At 37.8% G+C, this 12,355-nt stretch overlaps 1 protein-coding gene across 17 annotated transcripts in view; it reads right to left on the reverse strand.

Annotated features, from left to right (window-relative positions):
- BCAS3 (BCAS3 microtubule associated cell migration factor) overlaps nucleotides 1–12,355 on the reverse strand; it is a 304,411-nt gene that overhangs the window by 268,665 nt on the left and 23,391 nt on the right. The window lies entirely within an intron of this gene.

A 12,355-nucleotide genomic window follows, 5' to 3' on the forward strand; every position in this document is an offset into this window, starting at 1 on the left:
TCAGACAGCAGGTCACAGGCTTCCAGTCAAAAGCAATTTGACTTTTGCCATGCAGTCATTCCATGGTTACCGCTGGTTTACATAAAATTATTAATTCAAACACATGGCAATTATTCTGTCGAGATCTGTCATCTTTGAAGTTTTGTTTCACAGTAGAAAAGCTCCTTTTTCATCACAGTGTTTCAAAATGAGGTCAGGTGAATGGTTTTATTATTCTATTCTGAAGTACCATTTAATTTCCAACAACATGACTTTTTACTGCTTCTAAAAATATAACCTCAGGTGTACATCAGCTGCCACACTGTGTGTTCCCAGACACACTTTCCACACTAATGTGGATGCCCAATTAGTCAGACTGTCTTCCTTATTCTGGCACATTCTTCTTGTGATGGTTTGTTTGTTTCCATTTCCTCAAAGCAGTGGAAGAGCCCACCACTGAGACAGCTTCAAGCTCTGACACAGCAGTGGCTGAGATCTCCCATAACCTCTGCAAGCTGTGGTCAGGCACTGGCACCTCTGAGGGAGAGGGAAGGAAAGCAGAACAGAAGCAGAGCACGCAGTATGGTTACTTAACTGTATACTGGAAGAAGTCCTTCCTGAATCTTTACACTGGGAAGTTAAAGCACAAGATTAGGTTATGATCTTTTAGTAAAATTCCTAACACGCTGGCACCACAAAGGCAACTCTGTTGTCCTGTACACCCCGATGAAGGTTTGCTCAGATTAACAGATTTCCAAACCTACAAGGATCATCTTTTCTTTCTAGGCCAAGTACACAGTGTCTCAGAAGCTCAAAGAATTTTTTATTTTTTACCAAGTAATCTAATCTTGTCTTAAAAGACTTTGAGCAACAATCAGTGCTCTATCATTAAATAAGTTGTTCCAACATTTAGAAAAAAATATTTTTTTATGAAATTACTCCTTCAAGACAGAATTTGTACACATTCTGCTTTTAAAAACCAGCTTTTATGTCTCTGTCAACAAAATAAAAAAAAGCTCCTTGCACCCATTTATCTTTTCCATAAATCAGTAAGCATTCAAGGCAGTCTAGTCACTGGCTAATCTGCAATAAAATGGAAAAGATTTTAAGCCTTACGTTGCAAGTTTGTTTACCAGCCCTGGCACATATTTGCAATGCTTCTCTGAGCTCTCTGGTACTGCAGCATTGTCATCTTCTTTCTCAAGGATGTACAACAGGATGGAACTCTACTTGCAGGATTACTGATTCCCCACTGAGAGTAAATTCATTTTCTGTTTCTTGTTAATGCTTTTTTTTCTCTTTGTTTTGCTTTGTTTTTGGTAAATCCAAGGAGGTATTATTTATTCCTCACAACTTCACTGCAGAAAAAGACTTTCGCTATGTAGTCCTCTAAAACTCCCTGGCTTTCTGCATCACAACTTTGTAAAATGAAAGCTTGAGAACCCAACTCTGTAAGTAATTTTCTTACTTGCATTCACAGCACTTGAAATTCATTCAAAATCAGGAAAAGTGGAGTAGGATTTCTGAGAAAGTGACACTTCCCAAAAATGAATGTATAGCAGTGAAACACAAAGCAGCACAGACATTTTAAGTGTACCACAAATTGCAAAAAGCATGGAAGCACTTATTTTTAAATAAGAAAAACCTGTACCAATCCTAGACACATGTTACTAAATCCAATCCTTTAAATACAAATGAGGAAATTATTTGATATGGCACTAAAATATTTGTGTTAAATACTGAAAGATACAAACTTCTCTCTTACATCTTCCTCAAATATTTTGATCAAATCCATCAGTCTAGAATAAAATTTCCATCCTCCTCTCACCTCACCGTCGTTGTGGTCTCACCAGAATACAAGAAAAATATTTTCAGAAAGTCATCAATTGTGAAGAAAATGTTTTGTTTGAGGTACACTACAAGTCCCACCTCAAGGAGCAAGAAAGTAAGACACCAAAAGAAAACCATATTGGTTACCTGTGTGTGAAAATAAAGAAAATGTGGCTTATGTGGCTGGGCCAAAATGACCACTAGGCAAGATTTAGTACAGCCATCCGTCCATACAATATACAAGTAAACTACTCCTTTTTTGAACAAAGGAAATAGCTAAAAGGGAAACCAGTGTGCTTCAGATCACATGCAGCGCTGCGTTAAGACAAAGTTAGGTCCATTCTTTCACCAATACAATTCTTAAAGAAGTTGAACTCCATTAAAAGACAGAACTTTTAATCCAAAGTCTCTGACGTAATCAACATCATTCAAAGATTTAATGATGATGGTGCATCAAAACAAGCTTATTGTAAAGCAATTAAATTCTTTGCCTTACTTTTCATGTCCACCCTCGTGAATACATTCCCACTGGCAGCTGATTCTAAAATGTTCTACACTGGACTGTACACATCGTTCTTTTCAAGGGCACTCGCACAATCTGTTAAGTTTTTATCAATTTAATTAAGGAGCTATGGCAAAAGATACCTTGCCTTAGCAAAAGCATGCATTTTTGGAAGAGATTTAAGTACTATTAAAAAAAAAAAAACAACCATGCCAGAGAATTGCTACATTGATTATATCTATGTTCTTTATATGGCCAATCAAAGTAATGAACCAACTTAATATTTGAAATTCATTATTTTGAAGGGGTTGGGGGGGAGTTGGTTTTTTTTTTTTTTATCTACACATATTTCAGTCTGTTCCTTTCCAGAAGGTTAGAAGTATCAGTTTCTTCCATCAGATCCCTTTCTTTAAAAATAATAATAATAATCCTATTTTCTGTTAGATTTTGAGCTGGCTTCCTTCCCACTGTTTTATCAGCATCCATCAGTTCTCTAGAAGCTGCTGTTTGCTGCTGGACACCCAGCCCCTGTGAAGCTGCTCTAATTACCACCCCAGAATCAGCTGTCAAGTGCTGCTCCTAAGTGGCCAGGCCAGTGCTCCCCTCCAGGAGATCAAGTGCAGCCACTTACCACAACAACAGAGCACAGTGCACATACTACACACATGCACCACAAACAGAATTTATCACAGTGGCATGAACATACAAACCACTTCACACAAACATGCAGCACCAGTTCCTCCTATCCAGACCAAAGCTTTTGTGTGTCCACATGGAAGCTACTTAAGTTTTTCTGTTTTTTTTTTTTAAAACAAATGAAGAAAATAAAGTTAAAAGCAGACTGATGGCTGTAGGCAGATCTGCCACTCTATAAATAGGTTTCGTACAGTCATTTACAAAAAATAAATTGATACAAAGATTAATTAACTTTACATAACGTTGAAAGATCAAAACAAGTATAATTATGTCTAGGATTTGTTTCAGGGGACAAAGAGCAGTATTTACCTCAACAGAAAATATAAAAGTCAAGCATTTATACATCATACAATAGAGTAATGTTAACTGAATAGCTGTTACTCTGAACTTCATGTGCAGGCATTTAAGAGACATCCATTCCTGATGGTTTCTTGTATAACGACTGAAAACGGAGATACCGGGACACAACTACCACCCTTTTTCTACAAGGACTCATTCTGAGGCGAAGGAAGCTATCTCAGCACATGGTTTGAGCAGCAGGGAGTTCTAAACTGGTCTGGAACAGGATACTGACAGGAGTCAGCCTCTGCAGCAACATTCTCCTGGTTCCTAACACTTACTGCAGCTCTGTCAGAAGAAAAGATGCTCTAAATGCTTGCCATGCAGGACAGCAAAAGAGATTTTTTCTCAAAATTATTGAGAGCTGACAACTCCGCATTAGATAAGAAAGATCAAAATGTTCATTTCAACACATTAAAAAGCAAACCTACCAAAGGGCAATGCAGGTAGGCACTTCCCAACTGTGCACATTGCTGATACAAGGAGGTTACTGATACCATATAATCATGTATGGTTCATAAGACAGGCAAAACCCAAGACCAAATACAGAATGACAACTTGTTTCCACTTGTGGGGTGGTGAGGGGGAAGAACCTGCAAAGACAGATTTCCTTGACAGTCACAGAACAGATTGAACTATTCAGGTCATGGATCGTTTCAGTTCTGTCCAACAACCACGATGCTCATTTTTGTTCAACCAAACCAATAGCTCAGCCTTTGCTTCTATTTGCAGCCCAGGCATCAGTCTGACTGTAGAGTGACAAAAAGAGGAAAATGTAATGCCTGGTTTTATCAGCATGTTGGTATTATCACAACAGATATTATGAGAACAGCACCCTTTGTTCAGGGAGAAAAGCAAACTGGAAGTGAACCCTTCAAAATACCAACAATTCTTGCAACCTCCACCTCACCCTTCAGTTTCAGCAGCAGATGGTCTCCCCACATTCTGCTTTACCAACAGCACATAGCACACTCCTCCTCTTGCACTGCCTGCCCATAACATTACTCATTCTTATCACTGGAAGAGGCTTTCTAGGTGTGTGTTTTTTTCAATTTCAAAATGCACGAAGCTGCACAAAGCCAAACAACAGCCTACAACCTACCTTCATGTAGTGCAGCATGTTGTGTTACATTGCTCCATTCCATGGCATGTGGCATGTCTGTCACTGAAGTGTAAAATATAGCACAAGCTGGCTTCTCAGCTGCGGCACACTTTTACAGAGAGACTGGAGTGTGACACACTTTCCACTTCACTGAGACATACCACATGTTACAAAATATAGCTGTCCCATCGTATTTTGAGTTAGTTAATACAGGGAGATAAGCAGCATCTCAAGAGATTTGTTTATCAAAAGGCTTATTTGACCATAGCTATCACTGAGGAAACGTGCATCTGGAGCTCTGCTTTTCAGAGCAGGATCAGTTTTTTCTGGTATATTCTGAACCAGATTTTGTTCTGCTGTGTAACCAGACAGTCCTTTTACACAAAAGTGATGAACTTGCCCTGGCTATCCTTGGTCATTCTACGAGCATATGCTTAACTCAAAAAATTTCTGTGAATCTTGGAGAGCATGAGCAAAGATTAACTTGTGTGCAGAATACAACTGCATTTCTGTCATACCTCTATCAAAGATTAACATCTCTATGAACAGCTGATCAAGCTCAAATTCCAGTAGATGTGTTTCCTCAGAACAAAATACATGTAAGAGTTGCCTTGCCCTCCCTTTCCTCACTGTCAAATGAAGCAAAACTGACCACTGAAACAAAGGTATGCAATCTGTGTTGCAATAAATGCCACACTGATTTTCAAGTTTGGACAAGATGGACTAAAACCAAAAACATACAAACTTCTTGTGTACAAAGAGACAGCCACATGCCACAACTTAATAGAAAAATATCAGATTTCTGAAAGCAGAACACAGTGAGCTGATGCTGAAATATCTCAGCTACAGCCAGCTTTCACCAAGCAAGTGCAGATGCCAAACAGAGCACTTTGTAAGTGGAGCCACTCACAGTCCCAGCCAGCTCTAGATTTTATAGATTGAGAAAGTGTGTAAAATTCCAAATCTGTGCCCAAGGTTTTTTTATTCCTTAGTCTGATTGTTTATTGCATTATTTTATTGGCAGTACCTTCTGATCAATGACCATGGGAAAGCTGGGGAAGAACTCCTTTATCAGGGAGCGTAGGGGTAGAACAAGGGATAATGGCTTTAAACTAAAAGAGAGGAGATTTAGATCAGATACTGTGAAAAAATTCCTCATTTTGAGGGCAGTGAGGCCTTGGCACCACCCAGAGCAGCTGCGGGTGCCCCATAACTGGAGGTGGCCAAGGCCAGACTGGGCCCTGGGCAATCTGATCTCTGGGAGATAAAGCCCTTCAAATTGCATTGACAACACTGATTACAACTTCTAGTGTTACTTTCTTAGGCTTCAAACATAACGCAGGATTAGTTACACTGTATAAATATTTTATTAATTTAAATTGCAAATAATTTTTAAGCTTGTGAGCAACCATCCAAAAAGTGCATTACAGCCCCTCCTCTAGGTGATACTGTGAATATATTACCTAGTAGGAACTGAAAGAAAGGATTAAGCAGGACCTTGCTCTGAGGACAAGCCCTATTGCTTTTTCACAAAGAAGAAATCTTTTAAATACCTATTCTGAATTATTTAAGGAAAAAAAGCTGTCTTTGGCTTTATAAATTGTTTCTAAGGGTAACATTTTAAAGCTACCATGTTCTGCTGAATAAATGGCTGTTGTTGTATTTCATAGACCTGATCAAAACTAATAAAAAAACATAGATCAGTTTTGTTTTTTTTTTTTAAACTACTACCAATCACTGTGTCTTAATGTTCTTTTTTCTCACTTCAGAGATGTAAAAGAATCTAACCTGCACATGAATGTTAGAGCTCAAACTCATTTGACTTTTCCTCTGTATATTAAGTATTACTGAAGAAAAAAGATAAAAGAAAGAAATCAAGGACTGCAGAGAGCAGCAGCTGGAAGAGAGTGAATGGCATTTATTAGGGGATACAAAGTTCAACTACTGTCAAGTTGCAGTGAATTAGTCAAGCAGCAGCAGTTGTGTATCAGTGCAAATACAGGGCTGTAATGCAGTCTGTAATTAGCTGCTCACACTGTGAGTGTGAAGTGAGCAATTATATAGGAAAAAACATATTAAGCAGCATCTCTGAATTGACTTCAGAACTCCACTGTAGTTGGTACGCCCAAAGAAAGGAAAACAAACCATCCCATTCTAACACCTTTGCAATGCATTTTAAATCCTTCTTGCAGTATATAACAGAAATAACTGTAAAACATATAAGAAAAGAAAATACAATCCTGAACTGTTCTCTGGGCCTGCGTCACTTTGATTTATAACAGTTATTTCTAAGACAGACAAAAACACACAGATGCAAACAATTACTCTATTTTTGTAGGCAACAAGTGAGGTGGGTGGTAACTGAGAAATTTTGAAAAATCCTGTCACAATATTCCATTTTTTCTTAAGTAACCCTCATCACACAACAAACGCTCGCCACATCAGAGACTTTCCAGGGCCTGAAGGGCCGCTTTGATTCCAGACCGCTGCAGGCATTAGCGGGGACGTAATTAGGGTAAAAAGTTCAACCACAGTTCCATGTCTAGAGTGCTGCCAGAAATAAATTTCCTCTCATTCACTGGTTTCTACTGTACCCTCCCTGAGAAACATATTGAAAACACATTTATCTTTGTAGAGTTTGTTCCTCTTCTAATTAACTTTATAGCGTTTACAGTATTTAATAATTTAAAGTGGAATTTAAAGTGGCCCTGGAAGCAGCAGCTCTCCTGTAATGGCGCTGTGCATTATCTTTTCCCTGTAGTGCTTCTTTTGACAAGTTACTCGGGGAAGGTATGTGCTCCAGCTGGTTTTATCTGGCCGTGCATTTAGCAGAAGGCTACTTCCTTCCCTCCATCTCCTCCCCGTATCATTACACGCACGGGGGGTTGGAGCAGCCGTAAAATGAAACTGTGCCTCAGCTCGGAAATCTGCTCTCCCGAACCTCCGCACTATCCCAGAGATCACTTAGGAAAGGTTTATCTTTTTACAGCTTAATAAATCAAAGCTTTAAAAGGTCACCGCTACCCCCAGTTCTCACCAACTGGTCAAAGCTTGACCCCAAGTACTCATTTTCTTCCTTCCAGTTTTGATCCAAGATTAGCAGTTTATTGTAGTTCAAAGGTTATTTCTTTCTATAGTTCAGACAAACTCGGTATATCAGAAGAATACCAGATCTTGCTGGCCCTCGCGCTTACAGACAGAAGCATTACCTTATACCACTCAAGCATTTCAGTTTGTGAGAAAATCTGCAGAAATCCCAGTAACCGCTGGTTAAACATTACAGAAATACTTGAAGCACTTTGATATAATTATAGAAACAAGTTTCAAGAAAAATCTCTGGGACACGAAGAGCTCTTTTTAAAGTAAAGAACACTGCTATCTTTACCACATAACATAACGATCAAATCCAGCATCAGTAGAAGGAATTTAAGCTGCTTTGCACAGAGCTTGTGTCTCTCAGGATCCTGAAAGCTACCACACAAACTGTTAAAACTAAACTGATTTGTCCCACTAACCTACTCTCCTAACCAGAGATAATGGCCTTCATCCCCAGAACGGAAGGAAATTTTTGCAAGGCAGTTGTCAGGATAGCACGCTTTGCATTTAATGATGCCTTATAGCTTTCCATGAGTACGAGAGCCTCTGGGACTCGCTCCCTCGAAGTAACAGAAACCGGGAGGCTGGAGCCAACCTAAAAGGTTGTACTGTGCTCTTTAGAACCAGATCCCAACCCCCAGAAAAAAACAATCCCTACAATAAGGGGGACGAAGGAGGAATTTGTTGCTGTTACAAGAAACAAGAAAACAAATTTGAAAAATTAGGAAGCTATCACAAAACAAAAAATCTATGTTGTTTGGACTTCTCTAGCCAAGCTGAGATGTTACAAAGCAACACAAACCTACATTTTCCAGTTTATTTGCTTTATTTTGAAGGGATATTCACTACAAGGCACTAAAAGAGGCAAATATCCTTCAAAAGCCTGGAAAAAAAAGTAAATAAAGGTTGCTCTCTAGAAATGTAAGCCTATACATCCTTGATGGTGTTCAAGCAAAATATTTTGCAAAGTCCTCAATAGAAGGACTAAAAAAATATTTAACAAACTTCATGATTCTTTATCATGGGGTCTAATCCAACTGTAAACCACAACCATCTGCCCATCCAATTGCCATGTCTTATTATGAGGGAATACACCCTTCACACATTCAATGGCATGATTCAGTCATGGCATAACCTGGCAAGCTCTCAGCACAACCACTGCATTTGCAATGGTATTCTGGTAAAAATATTCCAGGGAGAGCTACTCTGAGGAATGTGAGAACTGGGAACAAGAACTTCATTCATCATAGCCCATTTCCTTCTCTTGGGTGATCCTTCCAGAAAGCTTCACTCTTTGTCTCTGACAAATCATTTTGCAGCTAGCTAATTTTAAGCACTGAAAGCCACAGACACTTCAAACTGGATGCTGGATTTCAGCATTAACAGTTAGTGCTTCAGAAAAGGAACAGGGCTGTGATTTTAAAACATGAAGTTGAGAAAACATTAATGCTTTAATTGCATTGTTTCTAGTTCTTACTTATGTAAAGTTGCCTTCTCCCTAAACTTTAACACTTCCATAAAAAGGTTCCGGAGGTAAATGTGTGCTAAGGTTAGGAGGTTTTAATCTACAGTAGCCAAAATTAATAAAGTATGCTTCCTGAAAACCTGCTGCCAATTGATTTGCCTTGTAAACTGATCAGCAGGGCAAAAAAATGCTGGCTACCCAAAGTTATACCCTTTGTTTGCTCAGACTTACTCCTCCTCCTTTAACTTGCCCTTATTTCCTTTCCCCTCCCATGATTAAAAAAGATTATCTCTTGCTTCTCATGCCCTCAAATGACCTCCATCCAATTCTTCATGTCATTCAAAATTTTCTCTCACTTGAAGCCATTAAATTAATATGCCTTTCTAAAAATATATACTAAAAAGCTAGCATGTGTTTTATGGGCTGGCTGATATCAGTCAGGTGAATGAAGTCTTCCGCTCTCCATAAGGGCAAGGTTAGGAAGTCTACTGATCTACTGGTTAGGCCTCGACTGGCCTTGATCCTATCAGCAAGAACAAAATAAGCATGGCTGGACAGAATTCCACAACGACAAAATCTATGCAGATGTTCTTTCCTTTTTGGTTTTCCTTTAATTTGCAAATCTTGTAATCTAAGACCGAAGTTGACTGAACCAACATCTAAACCAGCATACAGCACTGGCCAAAAAACACAATCTGTTTCCCATTTATGTGTCAAGGCTGCATCCTTCTGGGGGGTTGAAAAATTTACTTCAAAAAGATTATATAGTGAAATCATGCTAGACATTTCAGTCATTTTACTAGATGGAAAATCTGACTTCTAAAATACAAAAACGTATGTACTGAAAGCTAGTCAGAAATTTAGATATCAGGCAAAAAGTATAGAAAACACAAAATTTTACTTCCCTGATAGAATACTTGCCATCTGGAATACAAAGATTGAGATTAGTGGCACAACTACAGCACTTCTACAAAAAGCAGGTGCCAGAAATTAATTTCAGTGTAGCAGTTATTCTTCAGTTTAGCACAAAAACAGCTTTACCACTTCAGTTCAAAGAAATTTATTACAGAAAAGATGCCTTTCACCAAAAGGGTACAAGTGTTTTTACTCTCTCTTTTTTCCTCCTTAATTCCCAAATAAAGTCCTTCTCCACCTAACACCAGGCTCTGCAGAGGACATTAACAAATTACCACTTCACTTTAAGAGCAGAGAGGTCTGCTAAGGTCTGTTAGACTCTGAAATGTAGCAGGCCAGAAATAAGTTACCAAAGGGATCTTCCACTGTGCAACAGTAAAAAAAGTCAAGATTGAAAAATAAGCTTGCTGATTTTAGGCAAAGATTTTTTTGCATAAAATTTGTATACCCACCTGTATTTCATAACAAAGGAAAGAAATTCTAGCATTGTATCTCAAACAACACTATTCATTAAGTCTCTTCCCAATAAGGTACGTGGTAGTAAGAGAAAGTAGTGAAGTTATTTAATGCTGGTGATGTTTTTGAAGCTATTAATTAATTACAACTTGAAAATTCTTCATATTTCTGACTGATTAACGTTCTGCATTAAAAAATACCTTTTTATCCTATTTTCCCCATTATAGTTAAGCTACTTTACAGCTAAAGGAAAAGAGAAGAATTTCCTGACAGTAACCACTAATGCAGACTAGTGGTCAGAACCAGGAAATCCCAGCTCCTAACTCAAACGTGTCAGTATCTCATTGATATAGCCCTAAAGATAAAGTACTATTAAATGCCATTATGAAAAGATGTTTATATCTAGATCCACTGCACTATGTCCTATTAAATTCATATTACTTTAATGGCTTAACATCCTAAATGCTTGAAACTTCCTCATGTAATTTCAATAGATGCAGATCTTTAAATTTCTCAAAACATTTAATGCATTTTAATAGATGCACATGATTCTATAAAATCACAAAAGATGTCAATTCATTTAAGTATGATTGTTCATCTGTCACATAATACTGCATATAGACATATATTTAATTGCTCTTCAAAACACAGGTTTTCTTAAGGTGGAAATATACAGAAATTGCTAAATTGCAATGAAGTTTATGATAAAATCTTATGAAATTATAAGTCAGGTGTTAAACACATTTATTCTTCAACTGTAGACTTCATACTTATTCTGTATAAATGCCCCAGAAAAGACAATTTAGATGGTAATGACAATATAATGACAGTATCCCAGGTGGAATCCGAATGGAAGGAGCCAAAGGACTCAGGGAAGTAGCACAGGCGTTTCACAAGGTCATATTTTCCTCACCTAAAATAACGACAACCTGGTGTCCAGGGAGGGACACTTCACACCAGGACAGGAGCTGTGCTTATTGAAATGTGTTTTTTTTTGAAAGTACACTTTGCAGAGACGTTGACTCATTGCCATAGCCATATCCAATCTCATTCACCTTACAGTAAGGACAATGTGGTTTAAATGCATCAGTGTAACAAATTTTGCATCGCAAGATTACAGACACTTCACAGGAAAAAAAAGGCACTATGAACAGTGTTGCCATTTGTAAAAATCTCAATCGAAAGAAATTAAAAGTTTTTGTTTTAAAGATTTAAGAGGGATATTATTAATATTCTAGTCCAACAGAATGAGAAGTGTCCTTAGGAAATGTACAGAGACCTGATTGTCATCCTTCACACCCAGAGTGATTAAATTCTTGAAGAAAAAAAAGTGTGGCACAGAATCAGTCTTACTGCTGTAAGATTTACTTCAACTGTTTAGCCTTTGCATCAGTGTAGAGGATTACCCTTGAAAAGCAAATATTTTCCACTAGGCATAGGTGTAAATCCTTAGCATTGAACAATGTAACTAACAGGGATATGAACTACCTTAAGGCTCTTTTGTATGATGAGTGATGCAACTATACGGTCCAGCGTGCATACAAGAAGACTGTTAATTCACTAACTCAAAGTAGATTTAACACATATTTTGATCACAAGCAGTGAACAACTGTAACACTGAAGTTGGTTGGTGCATGTAATTCATCCAGAACATAATCACTGCTTGAAAGCATCTTCCAATTCCTTTTGAAAATGCAAAGGTTGCTTCAGACACTTCTGAATAATAATTCTTAAAGATTATTATCAGAAAAGGCTGATCATAAACTTGACTACTTGAGAACAAAATTAAATAGCTTTTTGTTCATTTTATATCAAGAATCTTTTCTTTTTTTTTTTTTTTAACTTTTTATGCAGCCAAAGTAATACACAAATGTGTGCTGACATGCTGTAAAAAAACTTTAAAAGCAATTTGCAGTGTTATTCCGTGAGCAAAAACAGTACAGAGCTATAAGATATAACTGTTTACTTCTGTATT

Source organism: Phasianus colchicus, chromosome 21 (assembly GCF_987193195.1).
Source record: "Phasianus colchicus chromosome 21, bPhaCol1.hap1.1, whole genome shotgun sequence".
Lineage (NCBI taxonomy): Eukaryota > Metazoa > Chordata > Aves > Galliformes > Phasianidae > Phasianus > Phasianus colchicus.